The sequence below is a fragment of the Drosophila obscura genome, unplaced genomic scaffold (assembly GCF_018151105.1).
Source record: "Drosophila obscura isolate BZ-5 IFL unplaced genomic scaffold, ASM1815110v1 contig_25, whole genome shotgun sequence".
NCBI classification, from domain to species: Eukaryota; Metazoa; Arthropoda; class Insecta; order Diptera; family Drosophilidae; genus Drosophila; species Drosophila obscura.
This window is the reverse complement of record NW_024542812.1, coordinates 1,549,832-1,574,256: the sequence shown is the minus strand read 5'-3', so window position 1 is coordinate 1,574,256 and position 24,425 is coordinate 1,549,832. Positions and strand designations below refer to the sequence as shown.

General features: G+C 43.8%; 1 protein-coding gene, 1 long non-coding RNA gene and 1 other non-coding gene across 4 annotated transcripts in view; 2 read left to right on the top strand and 1 right to left on the bottom strand.

Moving 5' to 3' along the window:
• LOC111079933 (matrix metalloproteinase-2) overlaps positions 1–24,425 on the top strand; it is a 79,932-nt gene that overhangs the window by 18,398 nt on the left and 37,109 nt on the right.
• Positions 6,731–6,802, top strand: Trnam-cau. Its single transcript has one exon. It is a non-coding gene; the product is annotated as a tRNA-Met (tRNA).
• Positions 7,551–9,057, bottom strand: LOC111079930. 2 transcript variants are annotated; one of them, XR_005968083.1, is made up of 4 exons: positions 8,728–9,057; positions 8,573–8,659; positions 7,643–8,510; positions 7,551–7,565 (listed from the first exon to the last, which is right to left on the bottom strand). It is a non-coding gene; the product is annotated as an uncharacterized LOC111079930 (long non-coding RNA). The 2 variants fall into 2 exon arrangements; XR_002608411.2 differs by lacking the exon at positions 7,551–7,565 and having other exon boundaries at positions 7,607–8,510; positions 8,728–9,038.

Below are 24,425 nucleotides of genomic sequence, written 5' to 3'. Positions count from 1 at the left end.
GAAAACTCCCATTCCTTTTGAGGGGTTTCCTCCACTCTACAGCTATGGATGTTTCCCCTTTTTTTTTTCTTGCTTTCTTCCCCCCATGAATGTTCATTTCAATTAAACTGCATGCAGTTCATTAATTTTTCAGCATTCATTTAGATGCGAATTTATAATTTTACAGGACTGCGAACTGGGGAGAGAGCGAGAGTGAGCAGGGCGCAGACCCTTGGAGGTTGGAGGTCTTTTTCTGTTGTTGTGGAGTCCCTGTGAATACGCGCTTTCAATTAATTCAAAACTCAAACGTTGCGTAGCTTGTTAATTTTTATCACTAACCATTGCACTATCCCCATCCCCCGTTGCTGCATCCCCCGTTGCTGCTTGCCGAACCCCTTGATGGTGGCCTTCTTGTATTGCATAATTTGCTGTGCTAAAGCGTGTTTTTATGTAAAACAATTCAGTGCTTCTTCCCCCTGAAGCTCATTCTACATAAGGCGGGTGGTGGTTTTTTTTCTTGTCCGGTTTTTTCCTGCCAGCAGCAAATTCCCTGTGAATTGTTAATGGTCCCGAGATGACCTGCTGTGCAGCGGAAAAGTTGGCTCCTTTCCTGGAATCAGGGACTGAGTCTGAGTCTGAGTCCGAGTCCAATCCGGTCCGGTCCGCTTCGGACCGGGGGTGTGGAACCAAGCTGACGCTTTCATTAAACACTTTGCGCCAAATTGAATTTTATGATGAGCCAAAAACGAACGCGGAGAAAACAGCATTGTAGCATCTTCAGCATCCGCGCTCAGCTCTGATTGCAGCTGTCGCGTTTTTAGTGTTGTATTTGATTTTTGATGCGCAGCTGCATAATTGCGCTTGAAATATTAAACCGGTGACCTTCCATTTTGCACTTTGATAATGAGCAGAAGTAGCTGCAAGAAGTGCAATCGATTCAAGGCGTTCTGCCATCAAATATACCCTGCATTCAGCTGGATTCTCATATTGTTAATCTCTAGCTTATAGTGAATGAAGCTACATATTTTTTCAGTATTATTATTTATCATTATTTAAGCAGTAAATATCAGGAAATTTTCTGCTGTCCTTTTGCAATTATTTTTGATCATTTTTGAATAAAATGTATATTCATGAGAGTGCAAAAAGGACACCCGAATATACACAGTTCCCAGTTTCTACAGCTTTCATAGTCTCTGAGTTTCAGGCAGAGCTATGCACATCTCTGCATACTATATACCCTGGTATTGCTCAATTACTGGGCATCAGACTACCAGTATCTGGAGGAAAAGGAGCATAGCATCTATTTGCAGCAGGGAAATAACCTTTTCATTTAGATACTGTCCTGTCCGTCGTTGTACATATAGCTGCAGCTCATTATGAAATTTTCAATTAAATTTGCATAGCTCAAGGGGCAGAAACAGCCGGATTGTGTTGCATACTTTCGGGTAGCAACGTACAGTGCACTCTCCCAGAGATTACACATACGCCATGGTGTCGTGGTGCCGTGGTGCCATGGTGCCGTGGTGCCATGGTGGCACTTTAAGAGCAAAGTTCCATGCAGCGCCTGGCTATTTAATTATTTCTTGTATCGTCGTCTACCCTTAATTGGCTATTAAGTGGATGGCGACCGACAACGAGGGCGTGGCATGTTTGGTGGCATATCCAGGGGAGAGGGCTGCAGTGGAAGGACAATATTGTGACTAAATTAAAGCATTACGCATCGAGGTCTTCACCCCAAAGGCTCACAGCGGTGGGTGCTGCTGCTGCCGCTGCTGATGCTGCTGCTGCTGGCATCAAATTGAGTTAACATCAAATATACATAGAATATCGATGAGGGTCGTGTCGTGGACGTTATTGACCTGCTTTTGGCCTTCTAGCTGCATGTGTTCCCGTTAATTGCAGCACCACAAACGCAGGAGGAGAAGGAGAACCGAATGGGGGATTGTGTTTGCAAGTGTTTTTCCATTTCCGCTCAGCATGGAAATTCTCATGGCGGAAGTTGTTCTCTAGCAGTTTTTCGCTTTCCTCTCGCCATCACCCACACACACACACACACACAAACGCAAAGCGGGTGACAACATCCGGGCAACATAGTTTGCCACATTCCTTGAGACATTAACTGTGGAAATTGCCCCACGAGAACTCGTGGGGGACACAAATCAACAGACAGCATCCAGCAGTGGCCAGCGCAGAGCTGCAACAGCGGAGCGGAGCGGAACGCCACGCAACACAACGGAAGTGACCAAAAACTTGCACTTGACGCAAATATTTAAACCAAATTGGCAATTGTTGTGCAGTGTCCGGGAAGCGGATGCCGTTGCCCCGTAATGTGGCATTTACTTTGCTGCAAATGAACCTGCCACAGTCAGCCACTGCAACTGTTGATTTTCAATGAGGTGAAACCTCATTTCAGCTCTCCACTTTCTGTCTTAATTAAGTTCTTTTGGCCGGATTCAAAGCCCCAAATGCTATTTGTTTGAACGCAGTAGAGAGAGAAAATCAACATTTACGCCGGAGAATAGCTTTCTGGCGCTTTTTCTGCCACATTTTCGACTTCCTTTCTGTCAGAAATTTTCCATTTCCTCGCCTAATGCATGTGCAAACAATTGGGGAAAGCTGGAAAATGGTGTCAATAAACCGAGAATCAGACGCAAGCAAAACCTGTTGCAATTTGCCTCGGACCAAACTTCAAGTTGATTTTCCTTTTAGTTTGCCTTCTTTTTTTTTTTTGTTTGTGTGGAAAAATTCTTCAAATATTCGAGTAAGGAAAAATTCACTTGGGAGGGAATTTGTGTCCATTTGGCGAGAGTTTATTTAGCAAATGAAATTTGCTGGTGTTGGCTTTAACCATTCTCTAGGTCCTTGCAACACTGTTGCCCTCCATTAATTGCCTCTTTTTGTGGCATTAATAAACGCTCAGGGCCAATGCATTGGCTAACAGCTCCTCTCTCTCTCTCCCTCTTTCTCTTACTCTGTGGGCCATGTCCGGTGTTCTGGGGGCATTTGTTAGAATTTTTAATAACATTAATAAAGTGCACAATGAAGTCAAAGGCGACACGCACATTCTTCGATGGCAGGACAGCAGCAAAACAGAACGGAAGCCAGAAGCCGGAGACTCCTTGAGGCGGTTGGCGTTTATGCTTATTAGCGTGCAAGAAAGCCATTAATACAATGCACCAAAGAGGCAGATACGCAGGAGTCAGGAGTCAGGAGTCAGGAGTGGAAGTGGTAACAGCAACAGCAACAGCATCCTTTTAGTCGCATGCCACATAAAGAAGCAACGTGTGCCCCCGCTCCGCCTTGTCATAAAAACTACTCATACTCATGTCGGTGTCTGTGGCTGTGCCACATCAGCAGGCAGAATGCTCACTGTCCATGTTACAATGATAAAAAGTAATTTTATGACTCGCACAAAAGAAATGTCCCGCCCCGGAATGCACTTATTTGTCCCTCAGCCAATGGCACTGCATCCCCCCGCACATCAGATGGCCACACATCAGATGAAGCTTTTAACAAGCGCCATGCGCGGCAGCAGTAACCCGAAACTTTACCCCGAACATTGACTGAGACGGGACTTTCGCTGTGAACTGTCTTTAAGTTCACTGTTTTCTTTCTATTCTGTTTTTATATATGTTTTTCAGTCCACAATTTAAAGAACTTTCATGGAATCTCTCTATGTATGTACGTACATTTTAAGTTTTCAAGAGCTTTGAAGGCAAAAACCAAACCAAACCAAACCAAACCAAGCCAAGCCACGATTTGAATGCCATTTGCTGCAGCTGTTGCAAACAGAATGGTCAGTGAGTGGGATGGGTAGGGGAGTGGTAAGCGGAATGTAGCTGTGGCTGTGCCTGTGGGAAGGGTCGAAGCCAATGCTAAATCAATTGCTGGCTGGATGGCTGAATGGCTGACTGGATGGCAGCTAAACCAACATGTGGTCAGGATAATGGCTGGCCCTACAGGACCCCAACAATTCTGCCATCTCTTTCTATTTATGTACCCTCAAAATCCGCTTATTCCGTTTATATTTTTTGTACATTTTTTGTTTGCATATTTTTTAATTTGCATAAAATAATTTGCTGATCAACGCTTGCGAGACAGTTTTTCTCATCATAATTTATGCAGCGAGCGGAGTAAATCACACCAGAGCTGGCCCAGCAAGGAATGACAGAGAGGGGTATATATAGAAAGGGAGGGAAAGAGAGAGAGAGAGAGAGAGAGAGAGAGAGAGTGTGGGAGTGAGAGAAGCATTTAATGCCGTAAACAGAACATGGCAATAGTTTAATGCTTCGCACAGCTTCTGTTGCTGTTGCAGTTGCTGTTTATTTTCCAGCAGTCATTTGCAGAGTTGCCCCCTTGCCTTGCGTCCTTCGTTTCTGCTCTTCCCTTTTTGGTAGGTGGATGGACGGGGTGGCTAATGGCCGTCCATTGCCCATAGTTTTCTGACTTTTCGTATGCTGTCAAGTGCTCGGCACTCGAAATTATTATCTGCCATTAATCATGGCCATAATGTTTGCCAGCCATAAAATGGAGCAAGTGCAACCAGAAACAGAGAGCGGAGCACAGGGCTGCGGCACAGGGAACGAACTCCCCAGTCGGGTTCGTGGGGGACCGAGGGCAGCTCCATGCGATGCAAGGATGTCTGCGAAGATCTTAGGACGCTGATGAAGATGCAACAAAGTCAACGAGTGAGATGGATAAATAGAAAGACAAGGAAAATACATGCAAAGATATTTGAATACAGACAACTTTGAATAGGATTTAGCTAAAATAAAGTTCCTAAATTAGCACGGCTACAGGTAAGAGCGCTGTCTCAGTACTCCTGAGCTCTTTTCATCCAATCCAATCCCAACCCTTATGGCTCTCAGAACAGTAAGAAGTCAAGAACCTCCATTGATTGAGCATCACACAAGTATCACACGTAAATCTATCCAATAGATCTATGGCTATGACTGAGCGCATCTCCTGCTTCATTTATTCATGCCACTCCAAAGACTCTTGGAACCACCCTCTCATGCGGGTCAGATATAATTTTGTGCAATGCAATCGCTTTATTACTGTGACAATTATTTTAACTGCTGGAGATTTTTATTATGATATTTTTTGTAGTTGAAATATTCGTATCTGTTTTACTTTCTGGTTGCTTTTTGAGTCATTTGGCCATTGTCTGTGCATTTTTTATGCCCCAGACCACACGACCACACGACTACACCAAACAGAGGGCAACACACAGTTGAGCAGAGAGCAGTACAGTAGGGCACAAAAGGTGGGTGCTGCTGCTGCTGCTGCTGCTGCTGCTGGTGGTGGTGGTGGCGGCGGCTTCTTGAGGCACGAGAGGTACGAACTGTATTGTAAACTAAACTCGTGCATAAATAAAAACCCCAATTTGGGTTCATATTAAAATAGACAGACATTTTTGTGCTGAGCTCAAGGAAAACTGTGTCAACATCTGTCTGTGTGTGTGTGTGTGTGTGTGTGTGTGGCTCGTGAAAGGATTGCCACAGGATATCCAGCTATAGTATACATAAATGTGCACAGAATTTATGATGTGGCATATTTTCTTATGCTGGTTCCTGGCCCTTTGAATTTTGCATGAATTCCGATAGCATACAGCAGGGGGGGAGTGGGAGTGGCAGTGGCAGAACGAGTAACCCTTTTGTCTTAGCGCGCTCTCTCGCTCCGTGAGTGGGCAATCCGATACCGCACAAGGTGTAGCATTTCAAAATTTAATAACCAGCTAAGGAGAATGAGAAAAAGTGGGAGCGGGACCGGGACCGGGCGCAGGAGCTGCGGGGTAACAGAGAACCCAACACACAAAATGCCCATAAGCCTTCTGTTATAAGCTTCCTGTTCTGTTTCGAACTGCGGGCGTACTGCGAATTCGAGCCAAAAGATTTCAGGGAAAGAGCTACACTCGCTACTATGTGATCCATTGAAAAACCATTTGGTATCCGGTCCCCGATGACGACGCTGACATAGCTGCAAGGGGCTTGCTGCTTGCAGTGCTTCATTGTACGTGTCCCGCCCAAAATTGGTAGAGTTTTTCAGTCGAGCCTTTGGTTATCATGCCACATCAGTCACAACGCCACAGAAACATCAGGAGCAGCAGCAGCAGCAGCAGTTGCATTTTGCAGAACGGCTGTTTCTGAGGAAACTTAACACTCGCCCAACCCGATTCCAGGCGGCCTTTTTTCCACTCACTCGCTCTTGGGGGCACGTCAGTGCATCAGTTTTGGTGTGCTAATTTGTCGTCTAATTTGCGATGGACAGCAAATGTGCAGCCTCATACGACGCATAGGCCTGCTCCTGTTCTGGTCACTACTCTTTGTCCTGCCTCGTGCCTATAGACGTGTCAAAACCATCAAAAATGTGATGATGTTGCAACAGGAGCTGCATTTGCATTCAACGCCAGCCAGCAACAAGCACAATTGCAATTAGTCGGCTTTTCTGACTTAGCCAAGAAAATCACTTTACAATAAAAAAGTTAACAAGGGATTTGGGTGTGGATTTTGGTACTTAATGTTGTTGAAAAGTGCCCAAAAATCTACGGAGTTCATGGATTTTTACCAGTCTAAATATCGCAAAGAAATACTCCACGCACTTGCCATTAATCAATGATAATTATCAGCGGAATTTTATAGGGATTTTGCGAAAAGCATTTTGTTGAGCAAAATATTGTTGGGAAAAGCACCCCATATTCCTCCTCTATGCACAGATTTTATATGGAATTTCGTCCATAGACTAAACATATAGCAGAGTGGCGCAGTGGAAGCGTGCTGGGCCCATAACCCAGAGGTCCGAGGATCGAAACCTTGCTCTGCTATTGTGCTATCTAAGGCCTTATTTTATTTTATTTCTTTTATTATTTTGGTTTAAGCAAGTAGGCAATTAGGAATACATACTCCTCTTATGTTAATCAGCAACACTGTTGCTCCGTCAAGCAGTTAATTTGTCTCAAGCAGGATTGCCTCAGTGTCTTGCTCGAATCTGACAATCTTCTAGATCTATAAGAGAATTATCTTATCTATTAATTAACCTTTCCCGATGGATAAAGTCAATAAATTCAAAGTGACGTACATAAAATCTTCCATTAATTTTGTCCTGCAAGCGAATGACGCAAATGACGCTGGCTCCCAGGAATATACCTTATACACACACACACACACACAAACCTATACATACTTATGTACATATGTTGTAGCATATCTATATATGTATGTACATATATGTATATGTGATGCGCTGGCATTGGCGTAATTATGTTTGCTTACGTGGCCACAGACGCCAGAGGCAGAAACAGAAACAGCAGCAGCAGCAGCAGGAGAAGGACGAAGAACGAAGGACGGACACAGAACGAGGCAGCAACAATGTGTGGCTTGAAATTTGACACTTTCACAGTTGGTCAGCGTTTGGCTCGGGGGGCTGTCTGCATTTCGTTAGATTAATGTCCTGCTCAATCATCAATAGGTTCCAGCGTACAGTGCTGCCATTTTTGTTTGTGTGGCACTTGTTTATCGCTGCCCCTGTGGACCCTGGACCCCGGATCCTGAGTAAGAAGGGGGAGAAACGGAAGCGGGAGAACACAACTGAATAAACGATAAAAACACTGAGAAAAAAAGGCAACAACAAAATTTGATTTCGTTGCATTTGTTTTTCCCGTCACCTGCCAAGCAATATTGTCAAAGGAAATCAAAGGAAGGAGACTTCTTGCCTCTTGTGTCTTCTATCTTTGATTTACATAATAGCAAATAACGCTTCTAATTATTTGCCTCTGGGTATTCCCTCAGTGCATTCGCTGTGGTTTCTCGCTGTTTGTTCTGGTGTTTTTTTGGTTTCCTTTTCTTTGCCTTTTCTTTCTTTTTTGTAAGTTTTTTCCGTTCATTTGCTGCGCTTCAGTTTTCTTTCTCTTCCTTTCTGTTTATTGTGTGTTTGCGGCGACTCTCATTCCGGTTCGTCCTGTGCATTCATCCTTTGCTTTGTTCCTTCGTTTGCTTTTAATTCATTTAGGTTTTCTGCCTGTTCATTTTGATTGATTACCACTTTAATTGCGGATATTAAATGACAAGCGCCCAGAATAGAATGGCTTCCCCAATGAGTATATATTCTACCGCGTATCCTGCGTACCCCCATACCAGTCCCCATTTGATTACTGCATGATTTGTACTTATTCAATGAGACAGAGCGACTTGGATTTGCACAGCGACTTAATGAAAGACCAGTCGTCGCTTCAAATTGCGAGTAAATATAGTTTTTGGGGTGCATAAAATGCTGTATGCAGAGGGGGGACTTCGAAGGGAAATAAGAGAGATAAATCTAAAAGAATAAAGTACGAATTTTCATGATTCATTTAGGGGAAGAGCAGATAAAACTAAAAGTATCAGCATCATTCATAAATCATATATATGTAGTACTTAGAGCTGCATTAATGATTAACATTTATATTTATTTGAAATATAATCATCTCTCTGAATTTGTAATTGTTTCGAAACCTACAGAACTTGGCACTTGCATGAACACTGGTAAAAGCGATGCTGAAAATATAAATGGGATATCCATCTATAATTATCGCAAGCTAAGATTAAACTGTACTTACTTCTTGTGTGAAAGTGTAAACAGTAAACAGATCAAACATTCAATTAGCATATAACGCACCAGAAGCTCGCTTGGCCAATCTTTGAAGCTTTTAATTTAAAATAGAAATTGATTTTAGAAATTGGAAAAAAGTTCATTAGTTAATTTGCGGCTTACCATCTCCTGGCTTTGCGTCTCCTGTGCTGGCATCTGCTGCCTTAACATTCTTTGCGGCAGACTCAACCGTGTAAGAACCCCAAGTGGCAGATTCATCATCCGTTTGGGCATACCCCTCAGCCAGGAAATAGGCAGAATCATCGCTCGAACTAGAGGACGAGGTATCCTCCTCATTGATAATGTTCGGTTCTGTCATCACTCTCTATACAGAAAGTCTGGATAAGTGTTTAGATTTTCGAAAATAGAAAACGTTAGCTAACGTTTTTGGCACTGATACTTTTTGGGATTGTGACTCGTTTGGGGAGTGTATCGGAAAATGCCACTTGGTTTTTTGATTTTTGAATGAATTTTTCCAATTTTGATTTAGCTGTGTTCAGCTCAGTTTTTTTCTTGTGCTTTAAACCGTTTCTCATGGGCATCTCCGTGCGGAGGGACATCGCCATCGCCATCGTCATCGACAACGACATCTCCTCCTGTGATGCGACAGAGAAGAGTTTCTTGATTAAAGGTCTCTTGTCCACTCAATTTTACGCCTTTGATGTGGGCGCTGTGTATAATGTTCTGTGGGCGCAGTGCGTGGCAGTTGGATCGGGGGGTGCGCTGCAGTCGGAACTGTAACTATGTACATATATAATAATTCTAATGAAAAATGTCGAGAAGCAAATTTGATTACTTGCTTTGATTGTCAATTAAAGGCACAACAACAATTTGCCAAGTGGTGGAATCTCGTTAGACGACGACGACGATGACGATGACTACGTCACCATAAGATGCGTCTCTATATCCAAATACATACATACATACATACATATATACATGTGTATATGTGTATGTGTACATCTACTTTACGAGTATGCTATGTGTCAGAGTTTGTTGATGAGCGAATCCCAATTAATTTTGCACAGGAAGGGTCCTGCATTTAGTGACACTGTGATCCAGCAGTCCGCCTGCTCATTAGTCGTATTAATTGATAAATTGATAGCGTGTTCTTGGGGGCTCACTGTTGTATAGTGGAGGAGGGTGGAACATGAATATGAACTTATGCTATGGTTTATGCTGCATTGGACAGGCCCAAAGTTTCCACTTCTCAGGGCAGAAAGTTTGGCTGAAAGTCAAAGTCCGAGAGGAGTGGAGAGCGGAGGAATGGCAAGGAAAGTACCCCTTCTGTCCGTCTGTTTGTCTGTCTGGCTGTCAAATCAAACTTTGATTTGATTCAATATTCAGTCTATATTGTATCTTCTTTGTGAGTGTGTGTGTGTGTGTGTGTGTGTGTGTGTGTGTGTCTTTGAACTAAACTTTTATTCAAACTGACAAGTTTTGGCTGGCTTCTTGCCGTCTCTTTACTGCTGGCCAACAGCACAACAATCAGTTAATGCAGAAGGCAACTTCTGTTTTGAGTTCGTTCGGTTCGGTTCGGCTCGGTTCCTTTCTGTTGATTAATTGCTGGTGGAGTTTTAGTGTCACAACTGTCTTGATTAATGCCTTGTCCAGAAAATTGTGTTTGCTTCACACCTACCAGCCACCAGCCGCCCAGGCACCATGCCTACCTATCCCTCGTGCCACTAGAGCTAGTGCCCTGGTGGCACCTCTCTCTTTTTCCGCCTACCGCCTACCGCCTGGCCAATTGTTAATTGTTGTTAAGCGCTTTTAATTTTCATATGTGAGGAAAAACCTACAGAACAAGCAGCAGCAGGGGAGCAGTGGAGCAGACGCACAAGGGCTGCAGCAGGTTAAATGCCAGAGCCGAAGCACCGCCGAAGCGTAGCACAAAACCGAAAGCCAAAAGCCGAAGCGAATGCCGAAGTAAATGCCGAACGAACGGCAAACCGTAGCCGAAATCCATTAAGGATGCGCCTGCGCACAAGTTGAACGCTCTCTCTTATACGTAAAGCTGTCGCCGAGAGCTTTGGATCGGACCAAAGCTCGGGCAAAAGCCAGCGGCGTTTCATTGAAATACGGACGCACATCTGGCGCAGAGCTCAGTCGCTGGCCAGTGTGGGTCGGTGCTAGTGGTGCCTAGCAGCTACAAGCAGGAAAAAGCTGAAACAAAAAGATGATGGTGAAAGTTCAAGTATCCGGCCAGCCACAGCAACTGTGAACCTGTGATCGCTGCCTTCTGCCAGTCAGTCACTACTCTCAGTCAACTGCCTGTCTGTCTGTCAGAATGTGCATACGAAGGAAGGAAGGAAGCCAGCGGCAGAGTGGCAGCAGCCCACTCGAATCCTCCGAATCAGAATCAGTGGCGCATTCAACGTCAGCACATAATCCCAGGCACTTGAGCAACAGCAGCGGCAGCGGCAGCAGCAGCAGCAGCAGAAGCAAGAATGGAAGACGAAGAGGCATCGTAATAATACCCCCGATTAAAGAACAAAAAGCCAGGCTGAAGTGCTCCAAGTCATTTGTGTGCTCATTGTGCGGCGACCCAGGGCAAACAGCCAGACCAGGCGAGGAATGGAGCCAGCCCCAACGTCAGCGCCATCTTCTAGCTGACTGAATGGATGGCTGGTTGACGGAAGTGCTCTAAGAGGGAGCCCTAGGGCTCAGGGCGCTCAGTACTCAGTGTTCAGTGCAGTCGAGCCAGCGCACATAATGTCTGCTAATATTTGAAGAGTGCGTCGCATTAATTGACATGAAAGAGTCACGAAAAAATGGAAAAAAATGCAGCAGTAGCAGTAGCAGCAGCAGCAGCACTGCAGCAGCGGAACAAGTGCAGCGAACATAAAGCATGGGCCCTAATGAGTGGGACACACAGAGACACTCGAGTAGAGGCGACATCTAGACGATGGGGTAAGTGCCTTTGGCTTTGGCTTCCCTCTAAGTCTTCTTCAAGATTGTTTTACCACTCCTACCCTCCTACCCATCTCCCATCTCCCACTGCTCCTGTTCCTGTTCCTTTTGCTGCATCATCTCCTCCTCTTTCTCCCAGTGATTGTGTGTCTGTGTGCTGTGTATTGTGTATCTGTGATTTGGTGGCCAGGGCAAGTGATTTATATGCCAATAAATGCAGGCGGCTTGGGCATTAATATTAGATTGCATTATCCCATCCTTCTCCTGCTCTTCCTCTGTGGCTGTCCCATGAACACCATCTGTCGCGATGGTCGGGAGTGGGGCCATATATTTTATGCCAAATTAGCCCCAGTCCTGGGTCGTCCTGCCACTGGACTACCGTGTTAATTTACTGCGGTTCGGCTAGTTATCAGATTCTCTTCATAAATTACACATTTCTCACCCGAACCCCCCTCCCCAACCCTTTACAGCCATTAGCCTCATTGGCATATGCCCGCAATCAATTTGAAATTATATAGATTCCACAATTTGTTGTTTGTCTGAACTGCCAATTAGGGGCATGCAACATACATATACACACACCCAATCAAAATGCAAATATTTGAATAGAACAATTTTTTCGATCCGCCCTGCAATCAGTTTTCAATTGTCAAACATTTTTTTTATAGAGCATGAATGGAAATTCCTCTCTCTTTTTTTAGCGCCTAAAATGATTTTCCTTTGTCGCTCATATTTGTTGAGGCTCGTTGAGGTTTTTTAATTGCTGAATAATTAATTTCACTATGATAGCGGAAAGCATTAATTAAAATTCCTGCATGTGATTGGAATCCATACCAAACAATTTGATGAATCTATTTGATGTACAATACTAATAGAATATATTATATTTGAATTTTATACTGAATTAAATATGCAAATATTATGTATTGAATCTGAAATCAGAAAAGAGAAACTATATATATTTTCCACATATTTTTCTGATTTTTAAGCCACAAAAAAATGACAAAAATTTCTATTTTTACAATTAATACCACAAAATATTTATAAAATTCTATAAAAACGATATCTCAATACGGCAAATTTCTATAGATTAAGAAAAAAGGTGAAAATACATACATGTATGTAGATGTCTTGTTTATTCACTCGGAATGTTTGAGAATCGAGTGTGCAGAGAAAGGTAAGATCCCATATCAAAGAGTGTGACATTTCTTGGGTGGCTGGTAAGTTCTTAGAGTCGCAATCCCCCATAATTGCTACCTTAAAGCCCTTTGCCTGCCCCGCACCACGACATCCAGTAAAAACTTGAATCCCAAAATGTGGCCCTTTCTCTCATTCTCCCTCTCTGTCTGCCTGTCCCTTAATTCCCTGTTAATTTGTGACTTTGGCTTTGTTTACGGCGGCTACACACAAACAAAGCCCACAAAGTTCTACAAAGATATTAAGCCAAAAAATAAAAGAGATGCTCAAACAACTGGCAGCATCTTTTCGCAGATTTTTGCCAAAAAATACAAAGGCTAGCCTCAAAAATTCAATTAAATAAAAAGGAAGTGAAAATCGTTTGTCGCTGTCACAAAATGTTCCATATAATATTTAAATGGAATTAGTTTTAATTAAGTCCCCGGCTAGCTTATGAGGCAGCCACAAAAGGAAGTTTCCTTTACCCTTAAAAAACAAAAAACCAAAAACCAGTCGAAAAAAGCAACGTTAACAGACTCAAATTACCAACTGCTGCTCTCCTGCTCGAAAGTCCAGAAAAAAGAAGCAACAACAAAATGAGACCAAAAATGTTGCTGCTGAAGGAAGTGATTAAAATTTTACCTAAACCCCAAAGAAGCAGGAACCAGGGCCCTGACCGAAGGCCTTTTTTCTACCAAGTTTTGCTGCTTTTCCTTTCTTCTGAGCTTTGCTCTGCTTTACCTTTTTTTTGTGTGTGTGTGTTTTTTTTTTTTTAATTTCTTTCATTTTTGTAATAAGTATTAATTAATGCAAAAATGAAGACAAGCGAGCGCTGAGGAGGCGTAAGTAGGGCTTCCTGCTGCTGCTGCTGCTGCTCCTTCGCCTTTTGCTTCTTGTTTTACAAATGAGCAGACGCCGCCGTTGCTGCGTTGGAGTTTTATTTGAATTTTTATTTTACCCGCTGAAATTTGAGTCTGTTGGTCAAGCAAAGTGACGCAAATTAAGAGAACCCTGGCTCCGGGCAGGACCTAGTCAAGCAGAAGCAACTTAATGAAAATGAAATTGACACCTCGAATACCTGAGGGTTCACGCGCATGTACCTGTACTCGTACCTGTCCTTTAACGGGAAGCCCCGTCATATGCTCCCTTCGATGCTCCCTTCTGTGTCTGCCGTTGAGTGACCGCAAGGTAAAATTATACGCACGTCTGAAGTTACCACGGCATATATAGATATACATATATAGTAGATGATGAGGGCAATTGAGGGGTCGGTGTGGGGGGCGTGTGGGGTTGTGTGTGTGTATGTCCTGTTGTGTGAAAGGAGGACATGTCGTGTCAATAGTCGCCTGGCTGGCACTTCCGTTGACATTCTGTTGCCCATCAGAAAACGACACACACAATCCTGTTGTGTCCTGTGCTCTGCTGTGCCCCATAAATCTTTCCATCGTAGTGCAACATCCCCATTGCGTACATATGTACATATGTATGTTTCGTATGTGTCGTATGTTTTATCTTTACGCTTCCGAGCCCAAATCCGAAACTCTGGAATAACCGAAAAACCAAACACTGTCTCCAGTTATTCGAGTTTCGTTGTTTAGCTCATAAATCTGCTTATCTGCAGAAGTGAAGGGAAGGGAAGGGAAGGAAAGCGACTCCTCAGACCCCTCCCCAGCTTCGAGGGTTCTTCCCTTTGCTGCAGAAGGGCTCAAAGTTCTTTTGGTTTTCTGTTTTGTTGCTGTTGCTTTTGTTTTTTCAACTTTTCTCCTTTGGATGGAAAAGCAGCTGCGTGGCATTAAAGGCTAAAGCCTTTTGCAACCAAAAACTTGACCCTGTTGCAGTCATGCATAAATTTCTTAGATTTCTGGCCCATTGACAAGCCGCACACAGCACACGCAGCAGCAAAATATATACAGGAAAATGTGTATTCTATACATACATATATATATGTATATGGGGGGAAACAGCAATATTTGGGACCGAAAAGTTATAAATATTTTTGTGGAATTAATTAAGGTCTTAGGTTGGTGTAGAGGGGGTAGGGGGTCCTGCCTCAATGCCTTGAAATATGCACAAAATGAAATTAGTAGCCGAGAAAAGATAAAAACGTAATGAAATGAAATGCGCCCTAAATGTCGCACAGTCCTGAGAGGGTGGCGTGGAGGCGGCCCAAAAACAATGAAGAGGCAATAAAATGTCCAACCAGAAGGAAAGTGGCGGGTAGCAAAAGGAAATTGAAATATGCTTTACAATATAAATGGGTTAGAAGGATGCTGAAAGACCAACCATCCTGTAACTGAAAAGCTTGGGCTAGGGTCGGGAGAAACATTAAAAAGATTATAGCTGCCGAAAGAGCTTCAGATGATCCATTGTCATCGACACAAATTGCTGGAATGATAAATAAATGAATATGTAAGCAAATGAAACATGAAAGATTCAGGAATGTATATTACAAAAAAAAAAAAAGAGGATAAGCAGATACGAAAAAGTACTGCCAGCAGATTACAAAAGACTAACGGATATCCCAGAATAGATCTAATCAACTTGAAGTGCATTCTGTGGCATAGAAACCTGCTCGAATTTACTCCAACTTCTCTTCCAAGTGCGCCCGCTCTGGCCAAACTCCTCTTCTTCACTCGTTTTACCAACCGCAAATATCCTTGATGTTGTCATCCGTTAAACCATCCCGTCTCTGCCATAAAATGGCAAAAGCAGAAGTATTTCTACGACCGAGTGCCGACACCTAACCAAGAAAATGCTTGAGCATTTAATTTGAATTCTGATGTGCACTCAAAATTCTTTCATGTTTCATTGTTATTTTATGTATACGTACATACGTACACTATCTGTGTGCACTTCTTGTGCATTTATTTCTAATTTTAATATTTCTGTGGCCATCCATCCCCTGCTGCTATGAGGATGTGGCTGGTTCTTTTTCTGTTTTGGACACTGCAGGACATTGTCGTACTCTGCATACGTCATCGAACTGTTGACCGAGTTGGCGCTGGGCCAACATGTTGCCTGTTGCCTGTCAGCAGAATCTGCAGAGATAGCACTGGGGCCAGCAGCAGACCCAGCAGCAGGACACGCAGCTAGGACACGCTGTTTTATGCATTGCATGCATAAAGGACACAGCGTGTTGATAGCATAGGGCTTTCTGCCCCTGTAGTTTTATGCTGAGACAGCAACGGGGTTGCCACAGAATGGGTGCAGCAGCCGCCTCTACGCTCCACAAAAATCGTATATGCATTGCAGGCAGTACACTCGGCCAGGATTTGACCACAGCTCCTCGCTGCTACGTGAGGATAAGAGCTGAACAGCTCTTGTTCCTCTTCCTGTTCCTTTTCCTTTTCTGATGCCTTTCACTTCTCTCTCACCTCTTGGCCACCCCGCTGGCCTATAACCTGTTGTGGTCGCTGATTTTTACTCTCCCTTTGGCTGTGGGCATCCATCAAACGACGCCATATTGAATCAACGCAAAATAATTGCTTTTTAAATGGGTTTTTATACGAGAACCAGCCGCGTGCCCCAGTCCCAGGCCCAACTGGAAAGCTCTCTCCCACAGTAGCAAATATATGAGGATTTGGAGGCAACACTCATAAATTCAAGGCATTTCAAACCAGCCAGCCAGCCAGACAGCCACCTTCCTGCCTTACGGCAAAGTTTAAACCGTGTTTCGGGGTCTCTTCTTGGCTCTTGGTGCTTTGAGTATCTTTCTGGTTTCTTTCCGATTTGTGGGCTTTAATTCTCAGATTTATGCTCCAGCCGCAAGGACATTTTTAATGAGATTTCGCCTGGCCAGCACGTAGCCAGAAAATGAGGATGGAGAAGAGAATGATGGAGAGGGAGCGGGAGCGGGAGTTTGAGGCGTTGACAGACACAGATTATGAGAGATATGCCAAAAAGTCAGTGCGGTTAAGCAGCAGCCGCTCGGATGGACCATGGAGTGGAGCAGAATGGAAGGGAAGGGGCAACGGATGATGAGGGAGGGAGCTGCTATGAAAGCAGACTTAAGTTTCCCATCGGATGCTGTTGCTGATGTTGATGTTGATGATAGTATACATATTTTCGCCCCCATAAAAGTTTCTGGTGTTTTCAGTAAATTTGCGTTTAGAGTTGGGCAACTCCTCTCCCTCTCCCTCTCCTTCTTCTCTCTAACTGGCTGTTGGGGAATGCTCCAAAATAATTAACTCATTTATCAAGTGGAATTTGTTCCAGTTGAAGAGAATCTACAATAACCACAAACCCACAGAATTTTCCAATGATTTTTCAATGAGTTTCAAAAGTGAAAACATTATTTAAATAAATTTTAGCATCAGAGATCATTGAAATTGCTCTATGGTCACTTGGTCGAGCAAAAGACAACTACTAAGACTTGGAAGTAGAAGTAGAAAGCATGTAAGAACGAGAAGAACCGTGTGAGTCGCTTCTGGGGGCGCGACTCTACTTTTAAGTCATAAGCTCACAAATTTATATTCTGACTGAGTACGGGTAAAAAAGTAGAGTCGCGTCCCCAGAAGATAGAAAGATTGAAGTCGAGTCAATGCAGCCATATACGTCCATTAGTATACGTGTTCGACTTGTTTTATGGCCTTTATTTGTATGCAGATCATGGGAATAATATAACATTATTTATTCAAATGGTTTATTACTAGTTAATCCACGAGCACGAAATAGGTTTTTTTTACCTCTTCGATCCAATCTTGAATGTATCCGCCAGTTATGCTGGCGGCAGCCACTTCGCCCGAGCACTCTGCTCCACGCTCCCCTGCTCCAACTGATCTGCTTACAACACCAACTAAACAGTGGTCTGAGGTTCTACACGGCACGATTAGCCCGGCTCCACTGTCGCCAGGACAGAGTTTTTCATTGGATAATAGGTTAATTGTTATAGCGCCAGTTTTATTTCTTGGCTCACTGATCACGCCGGTAACGCCCGTCAAATATCCATCGGCCGACCAGGATACCACATTTGAAAACGACTGGTCCAAATGTAGCGGTCCTGGCAGGTCATATGGCAGACAAACAACTTGCAGATCTTGTCTGAGGTTTATACGCTCTTCCAATATGTAAATTCCCACATCATGGTATTGGTCGATTGGGTAATTCGCTCTAAAATCAAAGCAGTTTGAAAGAAATATATAATATGATAACAACTAAAGTACTTACTTGTACTTTTCAGCATGTCTAACCGCCTATTGGTCCAACGCGTATTTCACCTGGTTCCAGATTATTTACGCAATGGCCTGCAGTCAGTACAATGTTGAGTGCAATCAAATTTCCAACACATGTGAATCTGTGTTGTGCATCTCTTCGCTTCGTATAAATGGGTACGACCCACGAAGCGTTATGTGAATTTTTTGAAACCGCCATTTGCGCTGTACGGGGCGGCGCTATTGCTACCGCACTGATATGTGCACAGCTTATCCTGCTTCAAGCACAGCTCCTGGAAGCCCTCCCATATGCCATTTTCGTTGCATATTAAATAATTAAATAATAATTGGTTAGGTGCATAAAGCTTTCGGTGCAGCTGAATTTGGTATCAGCAATCAGAGAGTATTCGTCATTACAATTGAAGCTTGATCCATCCTTGCCATTGTAGCATGTGGGAGTCAAAGAATCAATTTTAGTCAGCTCCTCTGGTCTGCAAAGCTCTGCAAGTGTGAAGGGAAAAGCTGATACTGCGGAGAAGACACATTAAAAGACGGAATACGGTTCTTGAAGTTTATAGATAATCATGGTCGTACTGTTGTACCAGTCCATTCGACAGCCGTTTGTGCCATTCGTGTCCTGGTTTCTGTTTACAAAGGATCCGTTCAAGCAGTCTACAAGCGGAATATCTACAAATATCAACAGCAGCCACACGAAAGTCTTCCAATACGACTAGAGCCCATGGAGCATCATTATGCGGTGTTTTATTTCGAAATGCTACAACAAATTCGGCTCGAGATCCGTACTTAATTAACTCTTTAGTTTCGTTGATGAACTGAGCAGCTACTCGCGACTAAATCTTTATTTATATGAATTCGAACCATTTTTCGCAGTCAAAGTTTGGTTTCAAAGTCAAATTACACTCTATCGGGAAGGAACCAAACCAACATTCTCTGATAGATTTCGGGCGTTGAATTCTTCTGCTCGTCTTTCCCCTTGATTTGGTCCTCTTTCACCTTGATTTGATGGACATATTTTTTATTTCTGACTCATTTTTTTGTCACTGACTCTAACTGCTTGCCAAGGGAAATTACATATTTTTTCCAAAGAAAATTTCAAATTATCTACACTGTATTTAAAATCTCTTCTGTAGTCATTTTCCAGTATAGAGCACATTATTTTTTGTTTTATTTTGAGGCTCTTTAACCACTTAACTAATAGACTTTTCAGTTTACGGTTTGTTAGTTATCAAAGCTTAATCATCGATTAGATTTATTGTTGAAATTAAATAAATTTGCACACAGACATAAACAGAAATTCATTCAGAGATAGAGAGAGAGAGATAGAGAGTTACAGAGAATCAGTGACGTAGATTTCGAGTAGCTCAAATCACATCTCATCGCATAGCAGTTTCTGCCTCTCGCCTTTCTGCGGCAACAAATTAAGCCACATTCCATGTGGCATTCGAGCAAAGTTTTCATGCAAAACCAAAAATAGCTATACATATGTACAAAGAGAGACAGAGATGGAGCAATGGCTATTCATCGGCATTGTTTATGCCCGGACTTAATTGAGTTCAACTGAAAGTGTCAACTCACATGACAGAACGCTCAATGCGAGATACATCTGTGCGCAAATGCGAAGCGGCCATAAATCGTGTATGTTGGGCTACACTGAGCACAAAAATGAATAAAATCATCAACAAAAAAATCAGTCTGCCCCATTTCCATGGTCCCCTCCTTGAAGGATCCATCTATTCAAGACTGAAAGTCTCTCAAACAGGAGCCACAATAACTATGTATAGTTACTGCCTGTATTTTACCCTCAGTGTAGGCTCACATACGCATATCTCATGGATAGTTGGCCATTCAGACTTTTACAATTATCATCAGGTGGCAGATGGCGATGCCTTTGATTAGCAATTTGTAGGCATTTGTGGACGAGTTGTATCACTGCCGGATAATTGCTGTCATCAGGAGAGGCACGGAATCCTAGGGGGAGGAACTGGGAGTGAGGGCGCTTACACTGAGGAGGCGGTGCCACAAAAACGCAACGTTTTAGCATTTCCGTTGGCTGGCAGAGCGACAACCGATGACGTTGGCAACGGAAACGGAAGTGTAACTGCCGCAGCAACAGCACACACACACATGTGTATGTCTGTGCATAGGCAGAGGAGCAGAATGGCAAGAGTTCTGCTGTCTGTCTGTCTTTCTGTCTTTCTGGCTGTCTCTGTCTTTGAGTCAAGGCGTAGCCGGGTCGGGTCGCATTTATAATTAACATAATGATGGCATTTTGCTAAACACCGTTTTCCGCATGTAACACACACATACACACACACTCATACCCACTCTCACAATGCATATGCGAAAGAGGAAGGGGAGTGGAGTGGTGAAAGTGTGTAGGAGAGGGAGAGACACAGAGGACACTTAACGACGGCTGCATAGTTGACATGAAATGCCAACTTAATGTCAGAAAGTTAACATGCCACTTGAAATTAACAAGCCGCGCGCACACGGTACAGTCCTCCACCTCACATGCTACACCTCTCCCACCCGTTTTGGCCAGGGTCTCTTTTTTGCCTCTCCCATCCACTCTGGCAGGCCCTCTTCCACCTGCTTTAGGCCCTTTTTGTCCATCTGATTCTGAATCCTTTCTGCATTGTTACGTGTACGATGTGTCCTGCTAAAGTGCCCCCAACTCAACCGACCCCGTGCGACCGTCGTGTCAGGTGAGCGGCATTAAAAATGTAGAATTTCATCTTTTAGTCAGCAATTGTTACGTTTTTTAGTCCCACCCAACGAAACCCACTTTGGCTGGTTGAGTGTTTTGGGCCTTCCTTCTGTCTAAGTTTCAGGTTCTCGAGTGTGGCCAGGCTTTGTTTTTCAACTGTCGCGCTATTTCAAACCACACACGGATAGAGAGAGAGAGAGCGAGGTTAGAGCTCTTCCTTCACTTTTTGCTCCATTATTAATGCGCACGCACACACACACACAAAACTCACACAGACACATTAGCCACATTTTACATAACTAATGAAAGCGAATGGTGTGGCTAAGCAAATGTTATGCAACGGCCACAAAGGATATTCACCTGAAATGAATTTGGCCTGCTGCCCACGCCCCAGAGTATCGCCTTTGCTTCATTTTCCATTGATTGGCTGAAATAGGTATTTTCCGGGCATTAATTTAACATTCGGTATGGGAAATATTACCCAGGGAATGGAAAATTTCAACCAATTTATATATTTGAATATTTAATAATACGTGTAAGGTAGAGATGCTGCGAATAGTGGTCCTGGATAACTCTAAAATGTTTATAAATCTCTAGTATTAATTTTTATCTTGAGTTAGAGAGGAAGGCAAATACAGAGCGAAGAATATTTAATACAGAATGAGAATTGGATAGTTGCAGTAGCTTAACTTTGACTTAGGCCTGGCAGCGCAGATTGTATATAAACTGAACAATATTTTGTAGCATACTCATCAGCGCATAAAAAAGTTTGCATATTAATATTAAAGTATTTCAATTAAAATTTAGCGCATCTGAAAGGTATAAAGGGACGTTTGGTTTTTGTTGCCAACTCGCTTTTAAATACATTTAATTTAATATTTAATAAAAAGCCACAACAAAAAATCTAGAAGGCAAGGGGGACAGAGTTTTTTTTAGGCTCGTTTCGCTTGGGGGCTGCCCCCAAATTGGTCGTTAGCACATTTGACGACATCCAGAGGGGAGGATGGCTCGAAAAGGTCCCTGCAAATTACACGTGACAGGCCAAATGGGGCAGTGGGGGTGTGGAGGCTGCGGAAGGAAGATGTTTCCTGGCTTGACAGACGCACGCATCTACGAGTGTATCTCACTCCCCCTCACTCGTGGGCTGTTGGGCCAGAATGATCATAAAATTAGCGCACAAAAGTAAAACATATGAGACGCGATTTGAATTTGACGCCATTACCTTCATTTTGGGTACAGTCGCCCGCAAAACAAGAAAAAGTGAGAGAGAGAAAGGGAGAGAGAGAGAGAGTGGGATACGCATAATGACACGCCGGGCGCCAAAGTCATTTGCATATGCCAACCTAACGGTAAAGTACAGAAGGAAGGCGACGGCAAAGGCAAACTCCATAAAACTCAGTAGGTGGATGGGGAAAGGGAAGCAGGAGTGTGAGTATATGTACATACATACATATGTATGTACGTATGTAGGATTTTTTTTTATTGGCAGCTGTCTGGCATACTAAGTGAGCTTTTATGCCTCTCTCCCACTCCTCCCAACCTCTCTCTCTCTTCCTCTCTCTCCGCTAATAATAGTACATAATAATGTGCTTGCTCACTGATACCGTTAATTATGCAGTGTTGGTCTGGGCGGGGGGGGCGGGGGCGGTGCATGGCGATGTGTGGCAATGGTAGCGCCCGCCTCTAATTATGATTTGTGCTGCCCACTTGCTGTCGCTGGTGTACTTTTAATGAACACGTACTCGTTGTTCCGTGGGAGGGGGGGAGGTGGGGCCAATCAATGGGGTCCAGGTCCATTGTGTTGGTTCTCAAATCACTCGAAACTTTTGCTCGCTAAAATGTGCGCAATCTACAATCGTTTGATGAAGGTAGGTGGCAGGGGAAGGTGTTCAGGCACTGGTTAAAACGCCACTTGAGGGCAAACAAAAGATGCAGGCGGCGAACAGAATGTATCTGCCGGATGCGGCAGTACCACAATTATGCTACAAAACGTTGCAATTAAGCAAACTGTAACAAAGGCATGACCGGCGCACCCCCAAACACCCTCCCCCAACACTCTTCGAACACAAACTGTAACTGAATATGTCTGACAAAAAAGGAGAATATGAAAAAGTAAGAGCGAAGAGCGCAGGAGAATCAGCAAAAAAACTTCCGTTGTGTGCCGCTGTCAACGTTGTCTCTCTCTCTCTCTCTTTGTCTGTCTGTCGCTTTATCTGGCTCCGGTCATACTCGCACTTCTAATCTGCCCTTACCCGCCGCTCTCTCTCTCTCGCTCACTCCCTCTCTCTGACGACGCTGCTTTCAACTCTCTCAAGTGCACTCTTCATATTTTTTGCCTTGTAAGCTTGAGAGCTTGTGAGTGTGTGTGTGTGTGTGTGTGTGGAAACGTGTTCAATTGATATTTCTGAGCGCGCAAAGAAAAAGTTATAAATACCAAGAAGAAGAACCCGAAGATGGTGGGGAAGGGAAGCAGCAGCAACTTGAGCCAAAACTGCAATATTGCTGGTGTTCCATCGCTCCCTCTCCTAGCTGCGCTTCCAAAACAAAAGCCAAGCCGAAGCATTTCATACTCTTCCACATACATATGTACATATGTATATGTATATGATATTTGGCTCTTGAAATGCTTTTTTGCCTGCATTGCAAGCCGTTCCACCCTCAGAAAGTGTATCAAAAAAATAGACTACTCTTAAAAAACACACGACAAACCCAAAAGTGTGAAAGGGGCCACTTGAGGCGGCAGCCACTCCTTACGGTCTGTGAAGAGGGAGCAGCAGGAGCAGCAGCAGCAGCAGCAGCAGCTACTTTGCCACAAGTCTTGTCCCGGGGCCAAGAAAGCCAAACAAGTGGCAGACTTGCTCGCATATTGATTGCTTAGCCAGTGCCGCTCCAGGGTGCAGTCTAGTCACTTTGTCCCCCACCACCACCACCTTTAACAGACCTCCTCTCGAGCAAACTTTCATTTAGGTGTCACACCACCCTGGCACTGCAGAGAACACCAAAAAAAAAAAACACAAAATTGGTGTAGCTCAAAGGCTGTGCCTCACCTGGCGACAACCCCATGCCCGGACATGACTTTGCCAAGTTGCATATTGAAATTTTATTGCATTGCAGTTAGAATGGGGAATGTGCAGGTGCAGGAGCTGCTGAGGCACGCGGAGGAGGAGTGTGTGTGTGTGGGTGTGTGTGATAGCCAGACGGAGAGAGGAACAGAGCTAGTCAAGCGGCACAAATTCAAACATTTGTATTGCTGAAATTGAAAAAGGTGTCGGGATGAAAATGAAAAATTATATCCGGATTGCAGGATTGTCCCATAGGGTCCTGCGTAGATCGAGGGCGCCAAGGGTAGCGCAAGCTGATAGACTGGGCGGCCGAATGGTCAGCCTCGATAGCGGCCATGTTTTTGTCTTCACTTTTTGTTGGCCCTGGCTGTGCAGTGTTGATGGAATGCTCTCGATGTCTGATGATGTCTGGCCGGGACCGTTATGTCTCGCCCTCTCTCCCCGTTTGGGCAGCACAATGCAGCTGGCCGACAGGCCGGTGGCGATGGTGCGGTTCAGCGTGGCGGAAAAAGCCGATGCCCTGCCAATTATTGCAGAAATGTTGGTGGAAAAAAACTTTAAACGCTGATTGGTTTCTGGTTTAATTGGATTGTATGCATACGGCAAACATTGCAAGGAAGGATTATTAATGTATCAAACTGAAATACTATCGATAATTGATCGATTACACGCGCTTATGGCAGTTTATTATGCATTCTTTAGCCCCTAGCCATCATAAATCATTGCTTCATTTTGCATGCCAACAGCATAAATAAACAAAGATAAACTCGCATTATCGATGTATGACCGTAAAAA